This window comes from Bufo gargarizans, chromosome 5, assembly GCF_014858855.1.
Source record: "Bufo gargarizans isolate SCDJY-AF-19 chromosome 5, ASM1485885v1, whole genome shotgun sequence".
Taxonomy (NCBI): domain Eukaryota; kingdom Metazoa; phylum Chordata; class Amphibia; order Anura; family Bufonidae; genus Bufo; species Bufo gargarizans.
Window position 1 is genome coordinate 362,732,450 of NC_058084.1, and position 18,939 is coordinate 362,751,388.

Consider the following 18,939-nt stretch of genomic DNA (forward strand, 5'->3'; position numbering starts at 1 on the left):
GGGATTTCTTGCCTTATAAATGGGGTTGGGACCATCAGTTGCGTTGGGGAGAAGTCAGGTGGATACACAGCTGATAGTCCTACTGAATAGACTGTTAGAATTTGTATTATGGCAAGAAAAAAGCAGCTAAGAAAAGAAAAATGAGTGGCCATCATTATTTTAAGAAATGAAGGTCAGTCAGTCCAAAAAATTTGGAAAACTTTGAAAGTGTCCCCAAGTGCAGTCACAAAAACCATCAAGCGCTACAAAGAAACTGGCTCACATGCGGACTGCCCCAGGAAAGGAAGACCAAGAGTCACCTCTGCTGCGGAGGATAAGTTCATCCAAGTCACCAGCCTCAGAAATCGCAGGTTAACAGCAGCTCAGATTAGAGACCAGGTCAATGCCACACAGAGTTCTAGCAGCAGACACATCTCTAGAACAACTGTTAAGAGGAGACTGTGTGAATCAGGCCTTCATGGTAGAATAACTGCTAGGAAACCACTGCTAAGGAAAGGCAACAAGCAGAAGAGACTTGTTTGGGCTAAAGAAGACAAGGAATGGACATTAGACCAGTGGAAATCTGTGCTTTGGTCTGATGAGTCCAAATTTGAGATCTTTGGTTCCAACCACCGTGTCTTTGTGCGACGCAGAAAAGGTGAACGGATGGACTCTACATGCCTGGTTCCCACCATGAAGCATGGAGGAGGAGGTGTGATGGTGTGGGGGTGCTTTGCTGGTGACACTGTTGGGGATTTAGTCAAAATTGAAGGTATACTGAACCAGCATGGCTACCACAGCATCTTGTAGCGGCATGCTATTCCATCCGGTTTGCGTTTAGTTGGACCATCATTTATTTTTCAACAGGACAATGACCCCAAACACACCTCCAGGCTGTGTAAGGGCTATTTGACCATGAAGGAGAGTGATGGGGTGCTGCGCCAGATGACCTGGCCTCCACAGTCACCGAACCTGAACCCAATCAAAATGGTTTGGGGTGAGCTGGACCGCAGAGTGAAGGCAAAAGGGCCAACAAGTGCTAAGCATCTCTGGGAACTCCTTCAAGACTGTTGGAAGACCATTTCAGGTGACTACCTCTTGAAGCTTATCAAGAGAATGCCAAGAGTGTGCAAAGCAGTAATCAAAGCAAAAGGTGGCTACTTTGAAAAACCTAGAATATTACATATTTTCAGTTTTTTCACACTGTTTTGTTATGTATATAATTCCACATGTGTTAATTCATAGTTTTGATGCCGTCAGTGTGAATCTACAATTTTCATAGTCATGAAAATAAAGAAAACTCTTTGAATAAGGTGTGACCAAACTTTTAACTTTTGGTCTGTACTGTGTATATATATATTTTTTTTTTTCCATAATATATTTTCATATTTAGAATATATTATATATTATATATACACTGCCTGTCCCAAAAAAAAATCGCCACCAAAAACAAGCATGTCGCTTTGATTATGGCACGCATTCACTGTGGCATTGTTTCGATAAGCTTCTGCAATGTCACAAGATTTATTTCCATCCAGCATTAATTTTTCACCAAGATCTTGCATTGATGATGGTAGAGTCTGACTGCTGCGTAAAGCCTTCTCCAGCACATCCCAAAGATTATCAATGGGGTTCAGGTCTGGACTCTGTGGTGGCCAATCCATGTGTGAAAATTATGTCTCATGCTCCCTGAACCACTCTTTCACAATTTGAGCCCGATGAATCCTGGCATTGTCATCTTGAAATATGCCCGTGCCATCAGGGAAGAAAAAATCCATTGTTGGAATTCAGTATGTTTAGGTAGTCAGCTGACCTCATTACTGGAGCACATACTGTTGCTGAACCTAGACCTGACCAACTGCAGCAACCCCAGATCATAGCACTGCCCCCACAGGCTTGTACAGTAGGCACTAGGAATGATGGGTGAATCACTTCATCTGCCTCTCTTCTTACTTTGATGCGCACATCACTCTGGAACAGGGTAAATCTTGACTCATCAGACCACACGACCTTCTTCCCTTGCTCCAGAGTCCAATCTTTATGCTCCCTAGCAAATTGAAGCCTTTTTTTCAGATTTGCCTCACTGATTAGTAGTTTTCTTACGGCTACACAGCTGTTCAGTCCCAATCCCTTGAGTACCCTTCACATTGTGTGTGTGGAAATGCTCTTACTTTCACTATTAAACATAGCTCTGAGTTCTACTGTTGTTTTTCTTCGATTTGATTTCACCAAATGTTTAAGTGATCGCCGATCAAGATCATTCAGGATTTTTTTCCCCATCACTCTTCTTCCTTGAATACCATGGGTCCCCAATTATTTGACCCTTCTCAAACAGACCAGCATCTTTTCCATGACCACAAGATGTGTCTTTCGACATGGTTGTTTAAGAAATGAGAAGCAACTCATTGCACCAGTTGGGGTTAAATAACTTGTTGCCAGCTGAAAGATAATTGCCCATACAGTAATTATCTGATAGGAGGCTCATAACTATTTGCTTAGTTAAATCCAGGTGGCAATTTTTTGGGGGGACCGGCAGTGTTTATATATATATATATATATATATATATGTATATATATATATATGCATATATATATATACAGTATATATATATATATATACATATATATATATATATATATATATATATATATTGTAATTAAACATTTATTTTGTGCTATACATTTTTTTCAATTACTAAAAAATATATAAATTTAATTTAGCCTCTATTTCTGAAACATTTCTGCCAGGATTTAAACTCACAACTTTCTACATTGGAGCCAAGAACTTTAACCACAACGCTATACAGCTACATGCAGACTCACACTGGGCTTCCCTCACTGTACAGTGATCTTCTGCATAGCCCTCAGTGGGACCTGGCACCCTCCCCTCTTCAGAGCAGGGGGTGCCTGGCTTAATGCTCGATTTCTCTCATTGACTTTCATTGTGCAAAGTGTTCTACTCGAGCACCAGAGCACCCGAGCACTTTGGTGCTCAATCAACACTAACTAGGAGTATATTAATTTAACTTGACATTGCGATAAATAGACATCCACCTTGTATCATAAATACATTATATGTTATGTGATATGATGAACTATGTCATGTGATCCATTTTGTGGCTAAGACTAGGTTCACATCATTGCTTTGTTTTCTGTTCTTATGATCCCTCCGAAAAACAGAAAACAAAACAAAACGGATTTTGTATTTTAAACATCCGATATGCTTAGTTATGCATATTTTGCATCCGTTTTGGACATTTCCGTCTTAGATCCGTTATTTCAGACCAAGTTTTTTTTTTTTTCTCTCTTAAATAACTGATCTCAGATGGAAATGCCTAAAATGGATGCAAAATGTGCATAACTGGGCGTAACGGATGTTTAAAATACAGGATCGATTTTTCTTTTTGTTGTTTTGTGTTCTTCTGATTAATCATACAAACAGAAAACGAAACAGTGATGTAGACCTAGACTTAGGATAATATTGTATGTCTCTATTGTGTCTAATGGGTCTTATGTATACAGTAATAGAGAATCCTTAGACCCTTTTATAATCCAATTAGCATTTGACTGTCAAATGCCAATGCCGTTTGGTGGAACAAAGAGGCTCCTTTTGAACTGCTCAATTAGGCATGCTCAGTTTCTCTTACATCCAAATCGCTCTTTACCATGAAAATTCAAAAGGGACCCAGACACTGAGCCTCAACTCACACCAGGGGATCTAGGGACATGTATGTCTCTAAATAGTAATATGAGTAAATATATCATAGGTTGTAAATCATTCCTGTCAGGACCTAGGAGTTAATTTTCATAATCACATTTGGTACATTCAGGGTTTCGAATGAAGCCCAAACACCCCATACTTTACTGCATGTTTCCCTACTTAACAAGGATCTCATATTCTGTAGACACTACATGACTCCTATTTAGTGTCTAAACAATCAGTATGATAAAATATGAATTACGGAAGTATGCCTGTGCTGGTACCTCCTTCTGTAGACATTTGGAGTCAAGTGTTGTTCATATTTCATATCTGCCAGTTGGATGAGGAGGTGGGATTAACAAGAATAATTAAGCACCTCCTCAAGGGGAAACGTAGAATGAAAGAGGTTGTCCTCCTAGCCACACTCCTTTTTCAGAAAATAATAAATTACATTTTAAGTGACACAAGTTGGGAGACTCAATCTGATTGAACTACATATATCTTCTTCCCTGTTTCCAGGACAGCAAGGACTTTAACCAAGCAACGAGATAAACATTAGACTTTCAGTTTTTGTCCTTTTTATTTCATAACTGTTTTTGCACATGTACGTATGTCTGGTTATTTCTTTATTTTTGTAACTAAGTACTGTATCTTTTGCACATTAAATCCTAAAACTTTGATGGTTGCCCTTGTTTCCTAAACAATCCTATGCATTCTTTATGGAGTATAGCTGCTGCTAGTGTTACTTTGTACTTTCTTGTGAGAGGATTGTGTTTGCTGGCAGAAAATGTGTTCATGGGTATGTGGACTGTTTGGGTGTACATATTTTGCTCAAGTGGCCACCTGACTGTAGGGAAACTGTGAAATTGTACTGTGGAGTTGCATTACCCCTTAGTCAGACCATGGTCACGGTGGTCTAAGGCAGTAGGGTAGGGCTAATTTGATTCCTTGTCGTATGTATGTGACAGATATTCACCAAAAATTATTTAGGGAATCAAGTAGTGTAAAACATAGACCCTCCATTATATAGATATTTTCAAAGGAGATCAGATTTGGCCAACGTTTAACATTTGTGAATCTCTTTATTTATGTGGACTGTTACCAATAGAAAGGCAGGAGAGACATCCTTTCTTTAAACTTTGGTTTATTTGTGAAGCCTTCTGAGAATATTGTGTAAGAAAGCAATTAAAAGGATTGTTTACCAAACTGAGCTTATTCTTCTACTAGAAGCATCTTAATTTAAACAAGATGTAAGATCATATCATTGAAATTGACTATTTGATTTGAAAATAGACATGTATCCATTCCTAAAGGGAATGTACCATCAGAAAATAACCTATTGTTTAAATCGCATTTTTATGTTTAACATATTTTTTAAAAATGTTGATGTTATTTTTAATTTTCCATGTCACTATCTATATTTAAACCAAAAAATATAAAATCCTGCAGTTTAAACCTTCCTCTAATGATAAGGAGATATAGATAAGACAGGATCCACCATTCACACTAGGTCAGGGATGGCCAACCTGCGGCTCTCCAGCTGTTGCAAAACTACAACTCCCAGCATATAAAGACTGCCTACAGCTATCAGCCTATAGCAGGGCATGATGGGAATTGTAGTTTTACACCAGCTGGAGAGCTGCAGGTTGGCCATCCCTGCACTAGGTGATTGTCAAAACATATCTATTCTTCCCTTGTACAATGACCTCTTCACAGGTCACACAGCATGCCTAGAAAACGTCCCCATATAAGTCAGAGACGTCCCCTTCTGACCATTGTGTTTATGGCTAGGGATGAGCGAACTCGAACTGTATAGTTCGGGTTCGTACCGAATTTTGGGGTGTCCGTGACACGGACCCGAACCCGGACATTTTCGTAAAAGTCCGGGTTCGGGTTCGGTGTTCGTCGCTTTCTTGGCGCTTTTGTGACGCTTTCTTGGCGCTTTTTGAAAGGCTGCAAAGCAGCCAATCAACAAGCGTCATACTACTTGCCCCAAGAGGCCGTCACAGCCATGCCTACTATTGGCATGGCTGTGATTGGCCAGAGCACCATGTGACCCAGCCTCTATTTAAGCTGGAGTCACATAGCGCCGCCCGTCACTCTGCTCTGATTAGCGTAGGGAGAGGTTGCGGATGCGACAGTAGGGCGAGATTAGGCAGATTAACTCCTCCAAAGGACTTCACTTGATTAATCGATCGATCTGCAGCTGTGCATCATTGAGCTGCTGAAATTCAAATGCTCACTCACTGTTTTTAGGCTGCCCAGACCGTTTGTCAGTCACTTTTTTCTGGGGTGATCGGCGGCCATTTTGTGTCTTGTGCGGTGCTGCGACCAAGTGCATCCAAGCTGCGACCAAGTGCATTTAACCCTCAATGGTGTGGTTGTTTTTTGGCTAAAGCCTACATCAGGGTGAAGCTGTCACACCAAGTGCATTTAACCAGCAATAGTCTGTTCATTTTTTTGGCCATATACTAAATCAGGGGCAAGCTGCGCCTGTCACCAAGTGCATTTAACCCTCAATGGTGTGGTTGTTTTTTGGCTAAAGCCTACATCAGGGTGAAGCTGTCACACCAAGTGCATTTAACCAGCAATAGTCTGTTCATTTTTTGGCCATATACTACATCAGGGGCAAGCTGCGCCCGTCACCAAGTGCATTTAACCCTCAGTAGTGTGGTGCGTCAAGCTGTGACACCAAGTGCATTTAACCAGCAATAGTCTGTTCATTTTTTGGCCATATACTAAATCAGGGGCAAGCTGCGCCCGTCACCAAGTGCATTTAACCAGCAATAGTGTGGTTATTTTTTGGCCATATCCCAGTCTAATTCTGTCACTAAATCCATACCGGTCACCCAGCGCCTAAATACTAGGCCTCAAATTTATATCCCGCTAAATCTCTCGTTACCGCTGTCCTGTTGTGGCTGGGAAAGTTATTTAGTGTCCGTCAAAGCACATTTTTTGTTCTGGGTTGAAGTACAATTCCCAATTTAGCAATTTCATAATTTAGTGGTTCCTGCTATATCAGAGCTATTTGAAATCTATCCCTAAAAGGGTATATAATATTCAAGGTGCACATTGGGTCATTCAGAATAACTTCACACACACCCGCTACTGTGTATTTCCAAGTCTAATTCTGTCACTAAACCCATACCTGTCACCCAGCGCCTAAATACTAGGCCTCAAATTTATATCCTGCTAAATCTCTCGTTACCGCTGTCCTGTTGTGGCTGGGAAAGATATTTAGTGTCCGTCAAAGCACATTTTTTGTTCTGGGTTGAAATACAATTCCCAATTTAGCAATTTCATAATTTAGTGGTTCCTGCTATATCAGAGCTATTTGAAATCTATCCCTAAAAGGGTATATAATATTCAAGGTGCACATTGGGTCATTCAGAATAACTTCACACACACCCGCTACTGTGTATTTCGAAGTCTAATTCTGTCACTAAACCCATACCTGTCACCCAGCGCCTAAATACTAGGCCTCAAATTTATATCCTGCTAAATCTCTCGTTACCGCTGTCCTGTTGTGGCTGGGAAAGTTATTTAGTGTCCGTCAAAGCACATTTTTTGTTCTGGGTTGAAATACAATTCCCAATTTAGCAATTTCATAATTTAGTGGTTTCTGCTATATCAGAGCTATTTGAAATCTATCCCTAAAAGGGTATATAATATTCAAGGTGCACATTGGGTCATTCAGAATAACTTCACACACACCCGCTACTGTGTATTTCTAAGTCTAATTCTGTCACTAAACCCATACCTGTCACCCAGCGCCTAAATACTAGGCCTCAAATTTATATCCTGCTAAATCTCTCGTTAACGCTGTCCTGTTGTGGCTGGGAAAGTTATTTAGTGTCCGTCAAAGCACATTTTTTGTTCTGGGTTTAAATACAATTCCCAATTTAAGCAATTTCATAATTTAGTGGTTTCTGCTATATCAGAGCTATTTGAAATCTATCCCTAAAAGGGTATATAATATTCAAGGTGCACATTGGGTCATTCAGAATAACTTCACACACACCCGCTACTGTGTATTTCCAAGTCTAATTCTGTCACTAAACCCATACCTGTCACCCAGCGCCTAAATACTAGGCCTCAAATTTATATCCTGCTAAATCTCTCGTTAACGCTGTCCTGTTGTGGCTGGGAAAGTTATTTAGTGTCCGTCAAAGCACATTTTTTGTTCTGGGTTGAAATACAATTCCCAATTTAAGCAATTTCATAATTTAGTGGTTTCTGCTATATCAGAGCTATTTGAAATCTATCCCTAAAAGGGTATATAATATTCAAGGTGCACATTGGGTCATTCAGAATAACTTCACACACACCCGCTACTGTGTATTTCGAAGTCTAATTCTGTCACTAAACCCATACCTGTCACCCAGCGCCTAAATACTAGGCCTCAAATTTATATCCTGCTAAATCTCTCGTTAACGCTGTCCTGTTGTGGCTGGGAAAGTTATTTAGTGTCCGTCAAAGCACATTTTTTGTTCTGGGTTGAAATACAATTCCCAATTTAACAATTTCATAATTTAGTGGTTTCTGCTATATCAGAGCTATTTGAAATCTATCCCTAAAAGGGTATATAATATTCAAGGTGCACATTGGGTCATTCAGAATAACTTCACACACACCCGCTACTGTGTATTTCGAAGTCTAATTCTGTCACTAAACCCATACCTGTCACCCAGCGCCTAAATACTAGGCCTCAAATTTATATCCTGCTAAATCTCTCGTTAACGCTGTCCTGTTGTGGCTGGGAAAGTTATTTAGTGTCCGTCAAAGCACATTTTTTGTTCTGGGTTGAAATACAATTCCCAATTTAACAATTTCATAATTTAGTGGTTTCTGCTATATCAGAGCTATTTGAAATCTATCCCTAAAAGGGTATATAATATTCAAGGTGCACATTGGGTCATTCAGAATAACTTCACACACACCCGCTACTGTGTATTTCTAAGTCTAATTCTGTCACTAAACCCATACCTGTCACCCAGCGCCTAAATACTAGGCCTCAAATTTATATCCTGCTAAATCTCTCGTTAACGCTGTCCTGTTGTGGCTGGGAAAGTTATTTAGTGTCCGTCAAAGCACATTTTTTGTTCTGGGTTTAAATACAATTCCCAATTTAACAATTTCATAATTTAGTGGTTTCTGCTATATCAGAGCTATTTGAAATCTATCCCTAAAAGGGTATATAATATTCAAGGTGCACATTGGGTCATTCAGAATAACTTCACACACACACGCTTCTGTGCATTTCCAAGTCTAATTCTGTCACTAAATCCATACCGGTCACCCAGCGCCTAAATACTAGGCCTCAAATTTATATCCCGCTGAATTTGAATACAATACATTGGGCCAAATAATATATTTGTTGTTGTGGTGAACCATAACAATGAGAAAAACATCTAGTAAGGGACGCGGACGTGGACATGGTCGTGGTGGTGTTAGTGGACCCTCTGGTGCTGGGAGAGGACGTGGCCGTTCTGCCACATCCACACGTCCTAGTGTACCAACTACCTCAGGTCCCAGTAGCCGCCAGAATTTACAGCGATATATGGTGGGGCCCAATGCCGTTCTAAGGATGGTAAGGCCTGAGCAGGTACAGGCATTAGTCAATTGGGTGGCCGACAGTGGATCCAGCACGTTCACATTATCTCCCACCCAGTCTTCTGCAGAAAGCGCACAGATGGCGCCTGAAAACCAACCCCATCAGTCTGTCACATCACCCCCATGCATACCAGGGAAACTGTCTCAGCCTCAAGTTATGCAGCAGTCTCTTATGCTGTTTGAAGACTCCGCTGGCAGGGTTTCCCAAGGGCATCCACCTAGCCCTTCCCCAGCGGTGAAAGACATAGAATGCACTGACGCACAACCACTTATGTTTCCTGATGATGAGGACATGGGAATACCACCTCAGCATGTCTCTGATGATGACGAAACACAGGTGCCAACTGCTGCGTCTTTCTGCAGTGTGCAGACTGAACAGGAGGTCAGGGATCAAGACTGGGTGGAAGACGATGCAGGGGACGATGAGGTCCTAGACCCCACATGGAATGAAGGTCGTGCCACTGACTTTCACAGTTCGGAGGAAGAGGCAGTGGTGAGACCGAGCCAACAGCGTAGCAAAAGAGGGAGCAGTGGGCAAAAGCAGAACACCCGCCGCCAAGAGACTCCGCCTGCTACTGACCACCGCCATCTGGGACCGAGCACCCCAAAGGCAGCTTCAAGGAGTTCCCTGGCATGGCACTTCTTCAAACAATGTGCTGACGACAAGACCCGAGTGGTTTGCACGCTGTGCCATCAGAGCCTGAAGCGAGGCATTAACGTTCTGAACCTGAGCACAACCTGCATGACCAGGCACCTGCATGCAAAGCATGAACTGCAGTGGAGTAAACACCTTAAAACCAAGGAAGTCACTCAGGCTCCCCCTGCTACCTCTTCTGCTGCTGCCGCCTCGGCCTATTCTGCTGCTGCCGCCTCGGCCTCTTCCTCCGCCTCTGGAGGAACGTTGGCACCTGCCGCCCAGCAAACAGGGGATGTACCACCAACACCACCACCACCACCTCCGTCACCAAGCGTCTCAACCATGTCACACGCCAGCGTTCAGCTCTCCATCTCACAAACATTTGATAGAAAGCGTAAATTCCCACCTAGCCACCCTCGATCCCTGGCCCTGAATGCCAGCATTTCTAAACTACTGGCCTATGAAATGCTGTCATTTAGGCTGGTGGACACAGACAGCTTCAAACAGCTCATGTCGCTTGCTGTCCCACAGTATGTTGTTCCCAGCCGGCACTACTTCTCCAAGAGAGCCGTGCCTTCCCTGCACAACCAAGTATCCGATAAAATCAAGTGTGCACTGCGCAACGCCATCTGTAGCAAGGTCCACCTAACCACAGATACGTGGACCAGTAAGCACGGCCAGGGACGCTATATCTCCCTAACTGCACACTGGGTAAATGTAGTGGCAGCTGGGCCCCAGGCGGAGAGCTGTTTGGCGCACGTCCTTCCGCCGCCAAGGATCGCAGGGCAACATTCTTTGCCTCCTGTTGCCACCTCCTCCTTCTCGGCTTCCTCCTCCTCTTCTTCCACCTGCTCATCCAGTCAGCCACACACCTTCACCACCAACTTCAGCACAGCCCGGGGTAAACGTCAGCAGGCCATTCTGAAACTCATATGTTTGGGGGACAGGCCCCACACCGCACAGGAGTTGTGGCGGGGTATTGAACAACAGACCGACGAGTGGTTGCTGCCGGTGAGCCTCAAGCCCGGCCTGGTGGTGTGTGATAATGGGCGAAATCTCGTTGCAGCTCTGGGACTAGCCAATTTGACGCACATCCCTTGCTTGGCGCATGTGCTGAATTTGGTGGTGCAGAAGTTCATTCACAACTACCCCGACATGTCAGAGCTGCTGCATAAAGTGCGGGCCGTCTGTTCGCGCTTCCGGCGTTCACATCCTGCTGCTGCTCGCCTGTCTGCGCTACAGCGTAACTTCGGCCTTCCCGCTCACCGCCTCATATGCGACGTGCCCACCAGGTGGAACTCCACCTTGCACATGCTGGACAGACTGTGCGAGCAGCAGCAGGCCATAGTGGAGTTTCAGCTGCAGCACGCACGGGTCAGTCGCACTACAGAACAGCACCACTTCACCACCAATGACTGGGCCTCCATGCGAGACCTGTGTGCCCTGTTGCGCTGTTTCGAGTACTCCACCAACATGGCCAGTGGCGATGACACCGTTATCAGCGTTACAATACCACTTCTATGTCTCCTTGAGAAAACACTTAGGGCGATGATGGAAGAGGAGGTGGCCCAGGAGGAGGAGGAGGAGGAGGAGGAAGAGGGGTTATTTTTAGCACTTTCAGGCCAGTCTCTTCGAAGTGACTCAGAGGGAGGTTTTTGGCAACAGCAGAGGCCAGGTACAAATGTGGCCAGCCAGGGCCCACTACTGGAGGACGAGGAGGACGAGGATGAGGAGGAGGTGGAGGAGGATGAGGATGAAGCATGGTCACAGCGGGGTGGCACCCAACGCAGCTCGGGTCCATCACTGGTGCGTGGCTGGGGGGAAAGGCAGGACGATGACGATACGCCTCCCACAGAGGACAGCTTGTCCTTACCCCTGGGCAGCCTGGCACACATGAGCGACTACATGCTGCAGTGCCTGCGCAACGACAGCAGAGTTGCCCACATTTTAACCTGTGCGGACTACTGGGTTGCCACCCTGCTGGATCCACGCTACAAAGACAATGTGCCCACCTTACTTCCTGCACTGGAGCGTGATAGGAAGATGCGCGAGTACAAGCGCACGTTGGTAGACGCGCTACTGAGAGCATTCCCAAATGTCACAGGGGAACAAGTGGAAGCCCAAGGCCAAGGCAGAGGAGGAGCAAGAGGTCGCCAAGGCAGCTGTGTCACGGCCAGCTCCTCTGAGGGCAGGGTTAGCATGGCAGAGATGTGGAAAACTTTTGTCAACACGCCACAGCTAACTGCACCACCACCTGATACGCAACGTGTTAGCAGGAGGCAACATTTCACTAACATGGTGGAACAGTACGTGTGCACACCCCTCCACGTACTGACTGATGGTTCGGCCCCATTCAACTTCTGGGTCTCTAAATTGTCCACGTGGCCAGAGCTAGCCTTTTATGCCTTGGAGGTGCTGGCCTGCCCGGCAGCCAGCGTTTTGTCTGAACGTGTATTCAGCACGGCAGGGGGCGTCATTACAGACAAACGCAGCCGCCTGTCTACAGCCAATGTGGACAAGCTGACGTTCATAAAAATGAACCAGGCATGGATCCCACAGGACCTGTCCGTCCCTTGTCCAGATTAGACATTAACTACCTCCCCATAACCATATATTATTGGACTCCAGGGCACTTCCTCATTCAATCCTATTTTTATTTTCATTTTACCATTATATTGCGAGGCTACCCAAAGTTGAATGAACCTCTCCTCTGCCTGTGTGCTAGGCCTAAATATATGCCAATGGACTGTTGCAGTGGTGGCTGACATGAAGCCTGATTCTCTGCTATGACATGCAGACTAATTCTCTGCTGACATGAAGCCAGATTGTCTGTTACGGGACCTCTCTCCTCTGCCTGGGTGCTGGGCCTAAATTTATGACAATGGACTGTTGCAGTGGTGGCTGACGTGAAGCCTGATTCTCTGCTATGACATGCAGACTGATTCTCTGCTGACATGAAGCCAGATTGTCTGTTACGGGACCTCTCTGCTCTGCCTGTGTGCTAGGCCTAAATATATGCCAATGGACTGTTGCAGTGGTGGGTGACGTGAAGCCTCATTCTCTGCTATGACATGCAGACTGATTCTCTGCTGACATGAAGCCAGATCGTCTGTTACGGGACCTCTCTGCTCTGCCTGTGTGCTAGGCCTAAATATATGCCAATGGACTGTTGCAGTGGTGGGTGACGTGAAGCCTCATTCTCTGCTATGACATGCAGACTGATTCTCTGCTGACATGAAGCCAGATTGTCTGTTACGGGACCTCTCTGCTCTGCCTGTGTGCTAGGCCTAAATATATGCCAATGGACTGTTGCAGTGGTGGGTGACGTGAAGCCTCATTCTCTGCTATGACATGCAGACTGATTCTCTGCTGACATGAAGCCAGATCGTCTGTTACGGGACCTCTCTGCTCTGCCTGTGTGCTAGGCCTAAATATATGCCAATGGACTGTTGCAGTGGTGGGTGACGTGAAGCCTCATTCTCTGCTATGACATGCAGACTGATTCTCTGCTGACATGAAGCCAGATTGTCTGTTACGGGACCTCTCTGCTCTGCCTGTGTGCTAGGCCTAAATATATGCCAATGGACTGTTGCAGTGGTGGGTGACGTGAAGCCTCATTCTCTGCTATGACATGCAGACTGATTCTCTGCTGTCATGAAGCCAGATTGTCTGTTACGGGACCTCTCTGCTCTGCCTGTGTGCTAGGCCTAAATATATGCCAATGGACTGTTGCAGTGGTGGGTGACGTGAAGCCTCATTCTCTGCTATGACATGCAGACTGATTCTCTGCTGACATGAAGCCAGATCGTCTGTTACGGGACCTCTCTGCTCTGCCTGTGTGCTAGGCCTAAATATATGCCAATGGACTGTTGCAGTGGTGGGTGACGTGAAGCCTCATTCTCTGCTATGACATGCAGACTGATTCTCTGCTGACATGAAGCCAGATTGTCTGTTACGGGACCTCTCTGCTCTGTCTGTGTGCTAGGCCTAAATATATGCCAATGGACTGTTGCAGTGGTGGGTGACGTGAAGCCTCATTCTCTGCTATGACATGCAGACTGATTCTCTGCTGTCATGAAGCCAGATTGTCTGTTACGGGACCTCTCTGCTCTGCCTGTGTGCTAGGCCTAAATATATGCCAATGGACTGTTGCAGTGGTGGGTGACGTGAAGCCTCATTCTCTGCTATGACATGCAGACTGATTCTCTGCTGACATGAAGCCAGATCGTCTGTTACGGGACCTCTCTGCTCTGCCTGTGTGCTAGGCCTAAATATATGCCAATGGACTGTTGCAGTGGTGGGTGACGTGAAGCCTCATTCTCTGCTATGACATGCAGACTGATTCTCTGCTGACATGAAGCCAGATTGTCTGTTACGGGACCTCTCTGCTCTGCCTGTGTGCTAGGCCTAAATATATGCCAATGGACTGTTGCAGTGGTGGGTGACGTGAAGCCTCATTCTCTGCTATGACATGCAGACTGATTCTCTGCTGTCATGAAGCCAGATTGTCTGTTACGGGACCTCTCTGCTCTGCCTGTGTGCTAGGCCTAAATATATGCCAATGGACTGTTGCAGTGGTGGGTGACGTGAAGCCTCATTCTCTGCTATGACATGCAGACTGATTCTCTGCTGACATGAAGCCAGATTGTCTGTTACGGGACCTCTCTCCTCTGCCTGTGTGCTAGGCCTAAATATATGCCAATGGACTGTTGCAGTGGTGGCTGACGTGAAGCCTCATTCTCTGCTATGACATGCAGACTAATTCTCTGCTGACATGAAGCCAGATTGTCTGTTACGGGACCTCTCTCCTCTGCCTGGGTGCTGGGCCTAAATTTATGACAATGGACTGTTGCAGTGGTGGCTGACGTGAAGCCTGATTCTCTGCTATGACATGCAGACTGATTCTCTGCTGACATGAAGCCAGATCCTCTGTTACGGGACCTCTCTCCTCTGCCTGGGTGCTGGGCCTAAATTTATGACAATGGACTGTTGCAGTGGTGGCTGACGTGAAGCCTGATTCTCTGCTATGACATGCAGACTGATTCTCTGCTGACATGAAGCCAGATCCTCTGTTACGGGACCTCTCTCCTCTGCCTGGGTGCTGGGCCTAAATTTATGAAAATGGACTCTTACAGTGGTGGGTGACGTGAAGCCTGATTCTCTGCTATGACATGAAGACTGATTCTCTGCTGACATGAAGCCAGATTGTCTGTTACGGGACCTCTCTCCTCTGCCTGGGTGCCGGGGCCTAAATATCTGAGAATGGACTGTTCCAGTGGTGGGTGACGGGAAGCCAGATTCTCTGCTATGGAACCTCTCTCCAATTGATTTTGGTTAATTTTTATTTATTTAATTTTTATTTTAATTAATTTCCCTATCCACATTTGTTTGCAGGGGATTTACCTACATGTTGCTGCCTTTTGCAGCCCTCTAGCCCTTTCCTGGGCTGTTTTACAGCCGTTTTAGTGCCGAAAAGTTCGGGTCCCCATTGACTTCAATGGGGTTCGGGTTCGGGACGAAGTTCGGATCGGGTTCGGATCCCGAACCCGAACATTTCCGGGATGTTCGGCCGAACTTCTCGAACCCGAACATCCAGGTGTTCGCTCAACTCTATTTATGGCCAATGTGGCTGCCGTAAAGCAATTTTTTAAAGCTTTTTGACTGCTGTTAACCCCTTAATGACCAAGCCAGATTTTGGAAATCTGACATGTGTCACTTTAGCATAGAATAACTTCGTAAAGGTTTTGTGCATCAAAGTAATTCTGACAATGTTTTCTCATCACTAGGGATGAGCGAACTCGAACTGTATAGTTCGGGTTCGTACCGAATTTTGGGGTGTCCGTGACACGGACCCGAACCCGGACATTTTCGTAAAAGTCCGGGTTCGGGTTCGGTGTTCGTCGCTTTCTTCGCGCTTTTGTGACGCTTTCTTGGCGCTTTTTGAAAGGCTGCAAAGCAGCCAATCAACAAGCGTCAAACTACTTGCCCCAAGAGGCCATCACAGCCATGCCTACTATTGGCATGGCTGTGATTGGCCAGAGCACCATGTGACCCAGCCTCTATTTAAGCTGGAGTCACATAGCGCCGCCCGTCACTCTGCTCTGATTAGCGTAGGGAGAGGTTGCGGCTGCGACAGTAGGGCGAGATTAGGCAGATTAACTCCTCCAAAGGACTTGATTAACTGATCGATCTGCAGCTGTGGATCATTGAGCTGCTGATCCTCAATTGCTCACTGTTTTTAGGCTGCCCAGACCGTTTGTCAGTCACATTTTTCTGGGGTGATCGGCGGCCATTTTGTGTCTTGTGGTGCGCCAGCACAAGCTGCGACCAAGTGCATTTAACCCTCAATGGTGTGGTTGTTTTTTGGCTAAAGCCTACATCAGGGTGAAGCTGTCACACCAAGTGCATTTAACCAGCAATAGTCTGTTTATTTTTTGGCCATATACTACATCAGGGGCAAGCTGCGCCTGTCACCAAGTGCATTTAACCCTCAATGGTGCGTTTGTTTTTTGGCTAAAGCCTACATCAGGGTGAAGCTGTCACACCAAGTGCATTTAACCAGCAATAGTCTGTTTATTTTTTGGCCATATACTACATCAGGGGCAAGCTGCGCCCGTCACCAAGTGCATTTAACCCTCAGTAGTGTGGTTGGTCAAGCTATCACACCAAGTGCATTTAACCAGCAATAGTCTGTTCATTTTTTGGCCATATACTAAATCAGGGGCAAGATGCGCCCGTCACCAAGTGCATTTAACCAGCAATAGTCTGTTCATTTTTTGGCCATATACTACATCAGGGGCAAGCTGCGCCCGTCACCAAGTGCATTTAACCCTCAGTAGTGTGGTTGGTCAAGCTGTGACACCAAGTGCATTTAACCAGCAATAGTCTGTTCATTTTTTGGCCATATACTACATCAGGGGCAAGCTGCGCCCATCACCAAGTGCATTTAACCAGCAATAGTGTGGTTATTTTTTGGCCATATCCCAGTCTAATTCTGTCACTAAATCCATACCGGTCACCCAGCGCCTAAATACTAGGCCTCAAATTTATATCCCGCTAAATCTCTCGTTACCGCTGTCCTGTTGTGGCTGGGAAAGTTATTTAGTGTCCGTCAAAGCACATTTTTTGTTCTGGGTTGAAATACAATTCCCAATTTAGCAATTTAAAAATTTAGTGGTTTCTGCTGTATCAGAGCTATTTGAAATCTATCCCTAAAAGGGTATATAATATTCAAGGTGCACATAGGGTCATTCAGAATAACTTCACACACCCGCTACTGTGCATTTCCAAGTCTAATTCTGTCACTAAACCCATACCTGTCACCCAGCGCCTAAATACTAGGCCTCAAATTCATATCCAGCTAAATCTGTCGTTAGTGCTGTAGCTGGGCGAGTTATTTAGTGTCCGTTCAAGCACATTTCTTGTTCTGGGTTGAAATACAATTCCCAATTTAGCAATTTCATAATTTAGTGGTTTCTGCTATATCAGAGCTATTTGAAATCTATCCCTAAAAGGGTATATAATATTCAAGGTGCACATTGGGTCATTCAGAATAACTTCACACACACCCGCTACTGTGTATTTCCAAGTCTAATTCTGTCACTAAACCCATACCTGTCACCCAGCGCCTAAATACTAGGCCTCAAATTCATATCCAGCTAAATCTGTCGTTAGTGCTGTAGCTGGGTGAGTTATTTAGTGTCCGTTCAAGCACATTTCTTGTTCTGGGTTGAAATACAATTCCCAATTTAGCAATTTCATAATTTAGTGGTTTCTGCTATATCAGAGCTATTTGAAATCTATCCCTAAAAGGGTAGATCATATTGAAGGTGCACATAGGGACATTCAGAATAACTTCACACACCCGCTACTGTGCATTTCCAAGTCTAATTCTGTCACTAAACCCATACCTGTCACCCAGCGCCTAAATACTAGGCCTCAAATTTATATCCAGCTAAATCTGTCCTTAGTGCTGTAGCTGGGCGAGTTATTTAGTGTCCGTTCAAGCACATTTCTTGTTCTGGGTTGAAATACAATTCCCAATTTAGCAATTTCATAATTTAGTGGTTTCTGCTATATCAGAGCTATTTGAAATCTATCCCTAAAAGGGTATATAATATTCAAGGTGCACATTGGGTCATTCAGAATAACTTCACACACACCCGCTACTGTGTATTTCCAAGTCTAATTCTGTCACTAAACCCATACCTGTCACCCAGCGCCTAAATACTAGGCCTCAAATTTATATCCTGCTAAATCTCTCGTTAACGCTGTCCTGTTGTGGCTGGGAAAGTTATTTAGTGTCCGTCAAAGCACATTTTTTGTTCTGGGTTGAAATACAATTCCCAATTTAGCAATTTCATAATTTAGTGGTTTCTGCTATATCAGAGCTATTTGAAATCTATCCCTAAAAGGGTATATAATATTCAAGGTGCACATTGGGTCATTCAGAATAACTTCACACACACCCGCTACTGTGTATTTCGAAGTCTAATTCTGTCACTAAACCCATACCTGTCACCCAGCGCCTAAATACTAGGCCTCAAATTTATATCCTGCTAAATCTCTCGTTAACGCTGTCCTGTTGTGGCTGGGAAAGTTATTTAGTGTCCGTCAAAGCACATTTTTTGTTCTGGGTTGAAATACAATTCCCAATTTAGCAATTTCATAATTTAGTGGTTTCTGCTATATCAGAGCTATTTGAAATCTATCCCTAAAAGGGTATATAATATTCAAGGTGCACATTGGGTCATTCAGAATAACTTCACACACACCCGCTACTGTGTATTTCTAAGTCTAATTCTGTCACTAAACCCATACCTGTCACCCAGCGCCTAAATACTAGGCCTCAAATTTATATCCTGCTAAATCTCTCGTTAACGCTGTCCTGTTGTGGCTGGGAAAGTTATTTAGTGTCCGTCAAAGCACATTTTTTGTTCTGGGTTGAAATACAATTCCCAATTTAGCAATTTCATAATTTAGTGGTTTCTGCTATATCAGAGCTATTTGA